The sequence below is a fragment of the Lithobates pipiens genome, unplaced genomic scaffold, assembly GCF_037356315.1.
Source record: "Lithobates pipiens isolate NorthernLeopardFrog02 unplaced genomic scaffold, aLitPip1_a1.2 Scaffold_8, whole genome shotgun sequence".
Taxonomy (NCBI): domain Eukaryota; kingdom Metazoa; phylum Chordata; class Amphibia; order Anura; family Ranidae; genus Lithobates; species Lithobates pipiens.
Window position 1 is genome coordinate 383476844 of NW_027507903.1, and position 13988 is coordinate 383490831.

At 47.9% G+C, this 13988-nt stretch overlaps 9 pseudogenes; all 9 read left to right on the forward strand.

Annotated features, from left to right (window-relative positions):
* Positions 1 to 222: 222 nt before the first annotated feature.
* On the forward strand, positions 223 to 341 carry LOC143965268 (5S ribosomal RNA; annotated as a pseudogene).
* A 108-nt stretch (positions 342 to 449) lies between these two features.
* On the forward strand, positions 450 to 568 carry LOC143965460 (5S ribosomal RNA; annotated as a pseudogene).
* Positions 569 to 674: 106 nt separating this feature from the next.
* Positions 675 to 793, forward strand: LOC143965324 (5S ribosomal RNA; annotated as a pseudogene).
* A 311-nt stretch (positions 794 to 1104) lies between these two features.
* LOC143965316 (5S ribosomal RNA) lies at positions 1105 to 1223 on the forward strand (annotated as a pseudogene).
* Positions 1224 to 1382: 159 nt separating this feature from the next.
* LOC143965357 (5S ribosomal RNA) lies at positions 1383 to 1511 on the forward strand (annotated as a pseudogene).
* A 105-nt stretch (positions 1512 to 1616) lies between these two features.
* On the forward strand, positions 1617 to 1736 carry LOC143965260 (5S ribosomal RNA; annotated as a pseudogene).
* Positions 1737 to 2070: 334 nt separating this feature from the next.
* LOC143965274 (5S ribosomal RNA) lies at positions 2071 to 2189 on the forward strand (annotated as a pseudogene).
* Positions 2190 to 2298: 109 nt separating this feature from the next.
* LOC143965322 (5S ribosomal RNA) lies at positions 2299 to 2417 on the forward strand (annotated as a pseudogene).
* Positions 2418 to 2751: 334 nt separating this feature from the next.
* LOC143965303 (5S ribosomal RNA) lies at positions 2752 to 2870 on the forward strand (annotated as a pseudogene).
* The last annotated feature ends 11118 nt before the right edge of the window (positions 2871 to 13988 follow it).

The window sequence follows — 13988 nt, forward strand, 5'->3', positions numbered from 1 at the left end:
ACCGCGAACAGCCGAAAATCGCCGCGGCACGACCGCTGGGCGAACAGTTCTGCCATCCCTACTGGTTAGTACCTTGATGGGAGACCGCTTGGGAATACCAGGTGCCGTAGGCTTTTTGTTTAATATGTTGTTGGCGTCAACGACCTGTTTTATTTTTCTGCTTGTTTACCGAGGTGACCATCTTGGCGTTTGTCAAGAGGGTTTAGAGTGACCAGCAAGTTTGCCTAAGGCCACATCACCCTGAATGCGCCCAATCTCATCTGATCTCGGATGCTAAGCAGGGTCAGGCCTTGTTAGTACCTGAATGGGTGCCCGCCTGGGAATATCAGGTGCCGTAGGCTTTTTTTTAATATGTTGTTGGCATCGACGACCTGTTTAATTTTTCTGCTTGTTTGCCGAGGTGACCATCTTGGCGTTTGTCAAGAGGGTTGAGAGTGGCCAGCAAGTTCCCCTATGGCCACATCACCCTGAATGAGCCTGATACCATCTGATATCAGATGCTAAGCAGGGTCGGGCCTGGTTAGTACCTGGATGGGAGACCGCCTCGGAATACTAGGTTCCATAGATTTCTTTTTAATATGTTGTTGGCGTCGACGACGTCTTGTTTTTCTGCTTGTTTGCAGAGGTGGCCATCTTTGCATTTGTCAAGAGGGTTGAGAGTGGCCAGCAAGATCACCTACGGCCACATCACCCTGAATGCGCCTGATCTCGTCTATTCTTGGATGATAAGCAGGGTTGGGCCTGGTTAATACCTGGATGGGAGACCACCTGTGAATACCGGGTGCCGTAGGCTTTTTTTTTTAATATGCTGTTGCCGTCGATGACCCGTTTTATTTTTCTGCTTGTTTGCCGAGGTGACCATCTTGGTGTTTATCAAGAGGGTTGAGAGGGGCCAGCAAGATCACTTTTGGTCATATCACCCTGCATGTGCCCGATCTCGTCTGTTCTCGGATGCTAAGCAGGATCAGGCCTTGGATATACCATGTGCCATAGGCTTCTTTTTAATATGTTGTTGGCGTCGACGACCTGTTTTATTTTTCTGCTTGTTTGCCGAGTTGACCATCTTGCCGTTTGTCAAGAGGGTTGAGAGTGGCCAGCAAGATCTCTTACAGCCACATCACCCTGAATGCACCCAATCTCGTCTGATCTCGGATACTAAGCAGGGACGGGCCTGGTTAGTACCTGGATGGGAGACTGCTTGGGAATACCAGGTGCCGTAGCCTTTTTTTAATATGTTGTTGGAGACTGCCTGGAAATACCTGGTTCCGTAGGCTTTTTTTTAATATGTTGTTGGCATCGACGACCTGTTTTATTTTTCTGCTTGTTTGCCGAGGTGATAATCTTGGCGTTTGTCAAGAGGATTGAGAGTGGCCAGCAAGATCGCCTATGGCCACATCACCCTGAATGCTCCCGATCTTGTCTTATCTCGTCTGATCTCGGATGCTAAGCAGGGTCGGGCCTGATTAGTACCTGGATGGGAAACCGCCTGGTAATAACAGGTGCCATAGTTTTTTTTTAATATGTTGTTGGCGTCGACAAAGTTTTATTTTTCTGCTTGTTTGCCGAGGTGAATATCTTAGCGTTTGTCAAGAGGGTTGAGAGTGGCCAGCAAGATCGCCAAAGGCCATATCACCCTGAATGCGCACAATCTCGTCTGATCTTGGATGCTAAGCAGGGTCGGGCCTGCTTAGGTGCCTGGATGGGAGACCTCCTGGGAATACCAGGTGCTGTAGGCTTTTTTTTTATATGTTGTTGGTGTAGACGACCTGTTTTATTTTTCTGCTTGTTTGCCGAGGTGATCATCTTGACGTTTGTCAAGAGGGTTGAGAGTGGCCAGCAAGATCGCCTACAGCTACATCACCCTGAATGCTCCCGATCTTATCTTATCGAATGTTAAGCAGTGTCGGGCCTGGTTAGTACCTGGATGGGAGACAGCTTGGGAATACCAGGTGCCGTAGGCTTTTTTTTTATTATGTTGTTGGCGTCGGCAACCTGTTATATTTTTCTACTAATTTACCGAAGTGACCATCTTGGTGTTTGTCAAGAGGGTTGAGAGTGGCCAGCAAGGTCGCCTACAGCCAGATCACCCTGAATGCTCTTGATCTTGTCTGATCTCGGATGCAAAGCAGGGTCGGGCTTGGTTAGTACCTGGATGGGAGACCACCTGGGAATAACAGGTGCCATAGGCTTTTTTGTAATATGTTGTTTGTGTAGACGACCAGATTTAATTTTTCTGCTTGTTTGCCGAGGTGATCATCTTGACGTTTGTCAAGAGGGTTGAGAGTGGACAGCAAGATTGCTTACAGCCACATCACCCTGAATGCGCTCTGTTTCATTTGATTTTGGAAGCTAAGCAGTGTCGGGCCTGGTTAGTACCTGGATGGGAGACCGTCAGGGAATAACAGGTGCTGTAGGCTTTTTTTAATATGTTGTTGGCGTCGACGACCTGTTTTCTTTTTCTGCTTGTTTGCCAAGGTGACCATCTTGGCCTTTGTCAAGAGGGTTGAGAGAGATAATGAAGAACCCCTAAGGCCTCATCACCCTGAATGCGCCCAATCTCGTCTGATTTCGGATGATAAGCAGGGTCGGGCCTGGTTAGTACCTGGGTTGGAGACTGCTTGGGAGTACCAGGTGCCATAACCTTTTTTTTAATATGTTGTTGGCGTCGACGAACTGTTTTATTTTTCTTCTTGTTTGCCGAGGTGACCATCTTGGCGTTTGTCAAGAGAGTTGAGAGTGGTCAGCAAAATCGCCTTCGGCCTCATCACCCTGAATGTGCCCAATCTCCTCTGATCTCGGATGCCAAGCAGGTTTGGGCCTGGTTAGTACCTGGATGGGAGACCTTCTGGGAATACCAGGTGCCATAGGCTTTATTTTAATATGTTGTTGGCGTGGACGACCTGTTTTAATTAAGCCTCTAGTCTGGTTGCTAGGTTTACAAAAAGTTGTCACTAAATGATATATTGCTCACAAATGCCATAGTTATATGTGGAATTGCACCCCAAAATATATTCTGCTGCTTCTCCTGAGTACGGGGATACTTTTTGGGAGTCTAGCCGCGTACGGCACCCCGAAATCCAATCACTGCCTTCAGGATTTCTAAGGGTGCAAATTTTTGATTTCACTCCTCACTACCTATCAGTTTCGAAGGCCATAAAATGCCAAAATAACACAAACCCCCCCCCCCAAATGACCCCATTTTGGAAAGTAGACACCCCAAGGAAATTGCTGAGGGGCATGTTGAGCCCATTGAATTTTTTTTTTGTCCCAAGTGATTGAATAATGATACAAAAAAAAAAGTTTACAAAAAAGTTGTCACTAAATGATATATTGCTCACACATGCCATAGTTATATGTAGAATTGCACCCCAAATATATATTCTGCTGCTTCTCCTGAGTACGGGGATACCACATATGTGGGACTTTTTGGGAGCCTAGCCACGTACTGGACCCTGAAAACCAAGCACTGCCTTCCGAATTTAAATATAAAACGCTACCAAAAAACACTGTTAGCAATCGCAGGGATCAGGCCTGACTCTGTGAATGCTGCAGTTATGTGTTTTGTAAGTGACAATGATCGATCGATACTGCACTTGGGTGGGCTGAGCGGAGGGGCAAAACGCAGGTGCTAGCAGGTATCTGGGCTGATCCCGCTAACAATATGTTTTTTTGGAACCCTAAACTGCTGGGGACGTTAGTATAGATCTGATCAGTCAGATATTGATCTGTTCAGATTCTATACCACTACGGGAGGTTTATGCTGTGCCCGTGGGTGTTAGCGGTACTGGCACTAACCTAGCGCTACCTGGGGCGACGCAGACCCTGACCCTAAAATCTAATTGATATCACCCGCCGGGTGATCAGGGGCTTAAACCTTTATTAGGTAATAAATGGTGGGTGCCCTGATGCTATAAAAAGCAAACTAACTAACCAGAGTCACCCATAACACTTATACGGAGATCACTGGTGAAAGGGTTAACTAGCGGCAACCAGGGGGTTAAAATCTTTATTAGGTAGTATATGGGGGTCCCTGGCGCTATATAAAAACCTGACGGGGAACCTAAATAAGTAACTGGCTAACCAGCGTCACCAGTGACACTTATACGGTGATCGCTGGTGAAAGGGTTAACTAGGGGCAATCAGGGGGTTAAAACCGTTATTGGGTAGTATATCGGGGTACCTAGCGCTATAAAAACCTGGCGGTGAACCTAAAAAAATAACTAGCTACTTAGCGGCACCAGTGACACTAATGCAGCGATCAGAAAAACGATTGCTTAGTGACACTGGCAAAAGGGGGTGAAAGGGTTAACTCTAGCGGCAATCAGGGGGTTAAACCTTTATTGGGGGGGGTAGGGGGCTACCCTGGACCTAACATTAACTGCCCTGACAGCTTTTACTGTCACAACTGACACTAAATGCAGTGATCAATAAATAAATGATCACTGCAATCAATGAGACTGTGACTGGGAGGGGGAGGGGGGGTTTGTGTGTCTATGTGTGCCTACATGTCAGTGTAGTGTTGGTGCACACTTACTTTCACTGTTCTCCTCGTTGTCCGGTCAATAAGACCGCCCCGAGGAGAATGACATCCCTGCCTGTGTTTACTATACACAGTGGGGGAAGCTTCTCATTCGCCAGGAGCGATCGAGAGGGGATGGCCAGAGACCAACGGCCATCCCCTCATCCCGGATCGCTCCTGAAGCGAAACGGACCGCCGCATCCAGCGGGAGGGGGGTCCGATCGGACCCCCCACCCGCTGGAAGGCGAGCATGTACATGTACGTGCTTTCATAGTTTCATAGTTAGTTAGGTTAAAAAAAAGACACTAGTCCATCTAGTTCAATCTGAGTGAGTGTCTACAATTGTCCCTATTCCTGTACATTGCACACTCACATTGGTCCCTACCCTCAAGGAGCCCACAATCCAAGGTCCCTATGCATATACTAGGGCCAATTTTGAACAGAGGCCAATTAACCTACCTGCATGTGTTTGGATTGTGGGAGGAAACTGGAGTACCCGGAGGAAACCCACGTAGGCACAGGGAGAACATGCAAACTCCAGGCAGGTAGTGTTGTGGTTGGGATTTGAACCAGTGACCCTTCTTACTGCTAGGTGAGAGTGCTAACCACTACACCACTGTGCTGCCTTTGGGCCTGTTGGCGCCATTGCACCGATGTACATTGCCATGCGGCGGTCCTTAAGTGGTTAAGGATGATAAAATAAGTTGTCTAACATGCTATAGAAGCAGTGTCAGAGTTATGAGCTTTAATCATAACTCATTGCTTGGGTACATCACTGAATTTTGTGGACCCAAAAATATTGCTTGACTGCGTTAGGAATGAAAAAGTATATAGCTCAATCAACTGCCTGAGTTATGAGCTTTAATCAGAACTCATTGCTTGGGTTTACCCACTGAATTTTGTGGATCCAAAAATATTGCTGGATGGAGTTAGGAATAAGAAAGAGAGCAGGGATTTCAGTCTGATCCCTCTTGGGAAAGTCTACAGAGAGCCCCCGCTCTCTGGAAGTAAAGGGCGGCTGTTGGAAGACCATCTTACATTTCAATTGTAAGCTATAATTAAGCCTCTAGTCTGGTTGCTAGGTTATTCTGAAGTAGAAGGCTGAGGGACTGGGTCAATCTCAGTTCGTGCTGGACTTGCGGAAAAGTGCTCATTCCTCTGAGAAGGCCGGGCTAGATCTGATTCAGTCTCTCTCTCTCTTCCAACTGCTTCTAGGGCAACATGGCAGGCAGTCCAAATGTTTGGTTATGGCCTATAAAGTGAATGGCAGATCCTATTCTAACTGTTTATCCTTTCTTCCTGGGAATTCGGTGTTTTGATCTTGGAATGGTTCTTAGCTTTTCTTGGTTAGAGTATGAGGGCACCATACTACAGCCAGCAAACTTTGGCCAGGCCAAAATCAACGTGCCCTATTCTTGGTTCAGACTTTAGGGACTGGGTCAAGATGTCTTCTCCCCATAGGGGAAAAGGTATGACACATGCTATTCCCACACAAATAGGTTTAAACGTCCATAATTTAAACCATATGAAAGTTTTCAATGAAAACTATTCATTAATGTCCATGTATAGTGTAGCCAGTAGCAAGCAAAAACAGAGTAGGGTTCAGGCACAATGCACGTAGATATCACTTGCTGCCCATTTGCTAGAGCAGGATTTAGACAGGACCCCCTCCCAAGCCCACTGTAGCATTGTTTGTATATAGTGCTGTTAACTACCCGTTTGCTGCTCATTAGTATGCCCACCTTGGAGCAGTGTAGAATGCATTGCCAGTGATTTCCCCTTGCGCATATGCTCTGTGGTCCCAACAGAGCGCATTTCATAGGCAATGTAAATAGTAAATGGCTGCTCTACTAGAGCCGACCTTTGGTTTATATGAAATTCAAATGATGTGTTGTGCAATCAAGCCCACTGAAGCATTGTTTGTTTACAATGCCATTAATTCCCCTCCACTACACATTTATATGCCCAACTTGGAGCAGTGTAGAATGCATTGCAAATGATTTCACCTTGCGCATATGCTTTTTGTGGTCCCAACAAAGCAGCATTCATAAGCAATGCAGATAGTGATTGGCTGCTCTAGGGGAGCCAGTTATATGAAATGCAAATGATGTGTTGCACAATCAAGCCCACTGTAGCATTGGTTTTATACAATGCCATTAATTCGTCCTTTGCTGCTGATTCATACCCAGTCTGGCACAGCATAGAATGTATTGCGACTGATTTCCCGTTTCAGGCTCTCTGTGGTCCCAACAGAGCAGTGTTCAGATGCAATGCACATAGATTTCTTGCTGCCCATTTGTTGCAGCTAGGCTTTTGACAGGACCCCCTCCCAAGCCCACGGTAGCATTGTTTGTATACAATGCCATTAATTTGCCCTTTGCTACTGATTCATGCCCAGCCTGGCACAGCATAGAATGCATTGTGATTGATTTCCCATTGGTTTCCAGCTCTTTGTGGTCCCAACAGAGCAGTATTCAGACACAATGCACATCATGGATTTATTTTTATTTTTTTGTTAGGCTTTAGTGCGGTTATTAGTTAGCATTAGAACCATATTGTTTAATGTGAAAATTATGTATATTTTTTACTGCTGAATGCTTTATTTTTTTAGAAGCCAGGAAAGCATTTTATTGTTTTAAAATGCCTAGCTTGTCAATATTACAATTGAGTGCAGTGTGTTTTAAAGGTTGTTAATGCAATAATTGGGGCCTAAAACCCCATATCATCCTCCTTGTGTTTTTTAATGTTACCAATATCTCGTTGCAGATGACTGGAATGAGCACAAGATGTATGTGTGAAATGCGTCCACATGACCATAGTTTGGTGTCTTTGGTGTTATCTTTGTGAAACAATATAAAAGGCAATCGGAAGTTCTGGATCTGCAGTCATTTCTTTCTTCCTTCTGACTGGAATGATCCAGTATGGCTGGGCTGCTGTTCGATCTAAAGTAAGTGAAGGGTACACATTTTTTCTTCATTTTATACATTTATTTTTCTTTAAAGATGCATTTAGCCTTTAACTCCAGGGCACGTTCATCCCATTGGTGGTCAATGGGCAGCATGTCTCCCCTTGGTGGTCAATGATGGGCAGCATGTCTCCCTTTGGTATGTCAATGATGGGCAGCACGTCTCCCCTTGGTGGTCAATGATGGGCAGCACGTCTCCCCTTGGTGGTCAATGATGGGCAGCACGTCTCCCCTTGGTGGTCAATGATGGGCAGCACGTCTCCCCTTGGTGCTCAGTGATGGGCAGCACGTCTCCCCTTGGTGGTCAATGAGGATTCACTATTGAGTTGGCCCACCCTTTTGCAGCTACAACAGCTTCAATTCTTCTGGGCAGGCTGACCACAAGGTTTAGGTGTGTGTCTTTGGGAATGTTTGACCATTCTTCCAGGAAGAGCATTTGTGAAGTCAGGCACTGATGTGGATGAGTAGGCTTGGCTCGGGATTCTCTGCTCTAATTCATCCCAAAGGTGTTCTATTGGGTTGAGGTCAAGAATCTGTCCAGCCCAGTAAAGCTCCTCCACCCCAAACTCGCTCATCCATGTCTTTTATGGATTATGCTTTGTACACTGGTGCACAGTCATGTTGGAACAGAAAGGGGCCTTCCTCAAACTTCCCACAAAGTTGAGAGCATGAAATTGTCCAACATTTCTTGGTATGCTGACACCTTAAGTGTTGCCTTCACTGGAATTTAGGGGCCAAGCCCAACCCCTGAGAAACAACACCACACCATAATCCCCCCTCCACCAAGTGATTTGGACCAGTGCACAAAGCAAGATCCATAAAGACATGGAAGAGTGTGTTTGGGGTGAAGGAACGTGACTGGAATGCAGAGTCCTGACCTCAACCCAATAGAATACCTTTGGGGTGAAATAGAGTGAAGGCTGAGAGATGGGCCTTTCTCATCCAACATCAGTGCCTGACCTCACAAATGTACTATTGGAAGAATGGTCAAATATTCCCATAGAGACACTCCTAAACCTTGTAGACAGCCTTCCCAGAATAGTTGAAGCTGTTAGAACTGCAAAGAGTGTGCCAACTAAATATTGAACCCTATGGACGAAGACTGATATTCCATTAAAGTTTGTGTGTTGGTGTGTAAAGGCAGGTGTCCCAATACTTTTGACAATATAGTGTATGTGTAAGGGGGCACTCTGCCACACTCTGATGCAAGGGGGCGATACTCTGCTATAAAGTGGGACTCTGATGTAAGGTGTTGTGGGTGATGCAATGGGCTTTGGGGAGATTCGATGTTCTGGGGAGATGCGATTGGGCAATGGGATTCGATGTGTTGGGGTGAAGCGATTCGATGTGCTGATGTGATTCGATGTGATGCGATGTGCTGCGATGTGCTGGGGGCGATGCGATGTGATGTGCTGGGGGCGATTTGAAGTTCTGGGGATATGTAATGTGATTGGGCGATGGGATTCTAGGTGTTGGGGTGAAGCGATTTGATGTGCTGATGCAATTCGATGTGTTGGGGGGTGATGCAATGTGCTTTGGGCGATGCGATGTGCTGGGGGTGATTCGATGTTCGTGGGAGATGTGATTCGATGTGCTGGGGAGATGCAATTCGATGTGCTGAGGGTGATGCGATTCGATGTGCTGGGGGAGATGCAATCCTATGTGCTGGGAGCAATGTGGTGCGATGTGCTGGGGGCGATGCGATGTGCTGGGGCGTTGTGATTCGATGTGATGTGCTGGGGGCGATGCGATTCGATGTGTTGTGGGTGATGCAATGTACTTTGGGAGATGCGATGTGCTGGGGGTGATTCCATGTGCTGGGGGAGATGCGATTCGATGTGCTGGGGGAGATGCAATTCGATTTGATGCCAAGTGCTGGGGGGCGATGCGATGTGCTGGGGTGATGCGATTCGATGTGATGTGCTGGGGGCGATTCGATGTTCTGGGGAGATGTGATGCAATTGGGAAATGGGATTCGAGGTGTTGGGGTGAAGCGATTCGATGTGCTGATGCGATTCGATGTGTTGGGGGTGATGTGCTTTGGGCGATGCAATGTGCTTTGGGCGATGCATTGTGCTGGGGGTGATTCAATGTGCTGGGGGAGTTGCGATTCGATGTGCTGGGGGAGATGCGATTCTATGTGCTGGGGGCAATGTGATGTAATATGCTGGGGGTGATGCGATGTGATTTGATGTGATGTGCTGTGGGCGATGCGATTCGATGTGTTGCGGGTGATGCAATGGGCTTTGGGGAGAGTCGATGTTCTGGGGAGATGCGATGCGATTGGGCGATGGGATTCGATGTGTTGGGGCGAAGCAATTCGATGTGCTGATGCGATTCGATGTTTTGGGGGTGATGCAATGTGCTTTGGGCGATGCGATGTGCTGGGGAGATGCGATTCGATGTGCTGGGGCCAATGTGATGTGCTGGGGGCGAATCGATGTGCTGGGGTGATGCAATGTGCTGGGGGTTATGCGACTTGATGTTCTGGGGAGATGTGATTCGATGTGCTGGGGCGATGCGATGTGCTTGGGTGATGTGTTTCGATGCGATGTGGTGGGGCAAAGCGATTTGATGTGCTGATGTGATTCGATGTGTTGGGGGTGATGCAATGTGCTTTGGGTGATTTGATGCGCTGGGGCGATTCGATGTGCTGGGGGAGATGCAATGTGCTGGGGGAGATGCGAATCGATTTGCTGGGGAGATGTGATGTGCTGGGGGCGATGAGATGTGCTGGGGCTATGCGATTTGATGTGCTGATGCAATTCGAAGTGTTGGGGGTCATACAATGTGCTGGGGTGATGCGATTCAATGTTCTGGGTGAGATGCAATTCGATGTGCTGGGGCAATTCAATGCGATGTGCTTGGGTGATGCGATTCGATGCGATGGGTGATGCAATTTGATGTGCTGGGGCGATGCGATGTGCTTGGGCAATGCGTTTTGATGCTATGTGGTGGGGCAAAGCGATTTGATGTGCTGATGCGATTCGATGTGCTGAGAGATGCAATGTGCTGGGGGAGATGCGATTCGATTTGCTGGGGCGATGCGATGTGCTGGGGCGATGCGATTCGATGTGATGATGCAATTCGAAGTGTTGGGGTGATGCAATGTGCTGGGGTGATGTGATTCGATGTTCTGGGGGAGATGCGATTCGATGTGCTGGGGCAATTCAATGTGATGTGCTTGGGTGATGTGATTCGATGCGATGTGTTGGGGCGGCGTGATTCGATGTTCTGATGCGATTTGATGTGTTGGGGTGATGCAATGTGCTTTGGGCGATGCAATTTGCTGGGGGCGATTCAATGTGCTGGGGGAGATGCGATTCGATGTTCTGGGGAGATGCGATTCGATGTGCTTTGGGCATTTCGATGCGCCGGGGGTGATGCAATGTGCTGGGGGAGATGCAATGTGATGGGGAGATGCGATTCGATTTGCCGGGGCGATGAGATGTGCTGGGGTGATGCGATTCGATGTACTGATACAATTCGAAGTGTTGAGGGTGATGCAATGTGCTGGGGGTGATGCGATTCGATGTTCTGGGGGAGATGCAATGCGATGTGCTTGGGTGTTGCGATTTGATGTTCTGGGAGAGATGCGATTCAATGTGCTGGGGCGATTCAATGCGATGTTCTTGGGTGATGCGATTTGATGCGATCTGTTGGGGGCGACGCGATTCGATGTTCTGATGCGATCTGATGTGTCGGGGTGATGCAATGTGCTTTGGGCGATGCGATGAGAAATGTTTGGGGAGATGCGATTCGATGTGCTGGGGGCGTTGTGATGCAATGTGCTGGGGCGATGCAATTTTACGGGGGGGGGGGGTTGATGCGATGTGCTGGGGGAATATTTTCTTATTTTTAACCCGATTATCTCTGTAACATAGAGAAAGTTGTTTGTGCAAATAGTTGTAAATAAGCAGTTTTTTTAAATACTTCCACCATCCCATCTAAGGCCCCATTCACACATGCGGACATTATGTGCGTATTTCATCCATCCGTTTGCGGATGAAGTACGGACATGCATGCATTCCTATGGGATAGCGGGAGTCGGCGGATGAATATCCGCAAACACCCAATATCGTCCGCTTCCGCAATTGTCCGATTCTGCAGACGGAGAAAAATCCTATTTTTCTATCCGTCTGCAGAGCGGATCGGATGAACACGGACAGACGGTCCGTGCTCATCCGATCCCCCGTAGAGGAGAGCGGAGAGCTCACAGGGCGGTCCCTGCACAGTGTGCTGGGACCGCCCTGTTATCCTCCGGCTCAGCGGGGACAACAGAGCGATCCCCGCTGAGCAAGCGGATCATCACGGGGCGGATCATTACTGATCCATCCCATGTGAAAGGGGCCTAACACCAAAACAGAAGCACAATTTTTCAAAATTAATATGCACAGTTTGAACTTCATAAAGTCGTCTTCAATACGTCTAGATGCATAAATGAATTGTGTTGCTGAGATTATTATTTTTTTAATATTTTTTTTTCTTTTTAAATGAAAAGCTGTACAGAAAAAAGTATCAGCTGAGTGTAGATATGTGTGTGTGTGTATATGTACAGAACACGATATATATATATATATATAGTGTGTGTGTGTGTGTTTCTTGAATAATATTTCTTGTACATGCAGTATATTTACTGGTTCCTGGAGGGAGGAGGGGTTTGCATAGATATGGGTGGAAACTTCCTCTAACACTGCCGTTGCCATGGAAACCTGACCTGAAACTTATTACACTGCTTGTGCAGCATTGAGCATGTGCGAGATCTGCAAGGCTGAAATCCAGGAAGAAATACGGTCTGGCTTCAGATGCCCACACTTAAGATGGCCACAGTCTGCTGCTAGTTTATAAACTTTCAAAATGCTGTAATAACCTAACAAAACGGACCTTAGTTTACAGACCAACTTTACTGAATACATTAAGCTTGTGTATTATAGGGGTATTTTTATTTAAAAAGTGTAATTTTGGCCTGAGCACCACTTTAACCACTTGCTTACTGGGCACTTAAACCCCCCTCCTGCCCAGACCAATTTTCAGCTTTCAGCGCTGATGCACTTTGAATGACAATTGCGTGGTCATACAACACCGTACCCAAATGGAATTTTTATCATTTTTTTTCCCACAAATAGAGATTTCTTTTGGTGGTATTTAATTACAGCTGGGAGTTTTATTTTTTGCTAAACAAACAAAAAAAGATGCAAAAAAATTAAAAAATCATGTTTAATAGTTTGTTATAAAATTTTGCAAACAGGTCATTTTACTCCTTCATTAAAGTGCACTGATGAGGCGGCACTGGTGGGCACTGACAGGCATAGTTAAGGCGACACTAATAGGCACAGATAAAGTGGCACCGATAGGCACAGATAAAGCAGTACTGATGGGCACAGATAAGGCGGCACTGATAGGGAAAGATGGGCACAGATAAGATGGCACGGATGGTTGGCACTAATAGGTACCACTGATAGATGGGACTGATGGGCACTGATAGGTGGCACTGATAGGTGGCATTGCTGGGCACTGATGTGCGGCACTGATGGGCACTGGTAGATGACACTGATGGGCACGGATATGTGGCACTGGGTGCAGCACCGTTGTTGAGGCAGATTGTGGGCACTGATGGGTGGCACTGTGGGCACTGATGTGTGGCACTGTGGGCACTGCTGGGTGGCACTATGGGCACTGCTGGGTGGCCCTGATGGAGGGCCCCTTTTTTATTACAGAGGTAGCACTGGCAGGTGGCAGGTGGGTACTGGTAAGCTGGCCGTGATCGGGACTAATGTCCCGATCACAGCCACCGGTGATCGGCTCTTTTTTTCTCCTCGCGCTGTCAGCACGAGGAAGAAAAATAGCCGATTACCTGCTCTGTTGTATCACATGATCAGCTGTCATTGGCTGACAGCTGATCATGTTGTAAGGGGTCGGGATCGACCCCTTGCTCGGATCCGTGATCAGGCGAGTCTTGTAGACTCGCCGATCACAGAGCGCGCCGCGTGCGCCCCTCAGGCTGCTCGTGCACGGGACGACGTCAATAGACGTCGTCCCAGCAAAGGAGGTCCACGCTGTAGCCGTCATTTGGCTATAGCACGGGTCTCTACTGGTTAAACTGAGCCGCAGATCTGAGCCTGCGGAGGATTGCGTCATGACGTAGGGGGCGTGGCCGTGGAGCTCGTTCCTCCGTGTCCCCCCCGCTCTCCCTCGCTACCCCTCACCTCACGCCGCATGGAGCGCGGCGTACTCTTCAGCCCCTCGGTTCGTACGGACGGACCGGACTGCTGACACCGGGGATACGGTCTGGACGGAGAAATCGAGCGGACCGGGAAGCAGGCACAGGCGCCGGGGCCATACCGGGATGACTGGGTAGGACCCCACCGTTCGCCGTCTGCTGCTAACTCTGCATAGGCTGGCTGATGCTCCGTGCTTTAACATCCTCGTTGACCCTCGCTTCCCCAAGCTGCTCCGGGATGAAAGAAAGCATCAGGAAGATAATGCTGATGACGGGACGCTGGG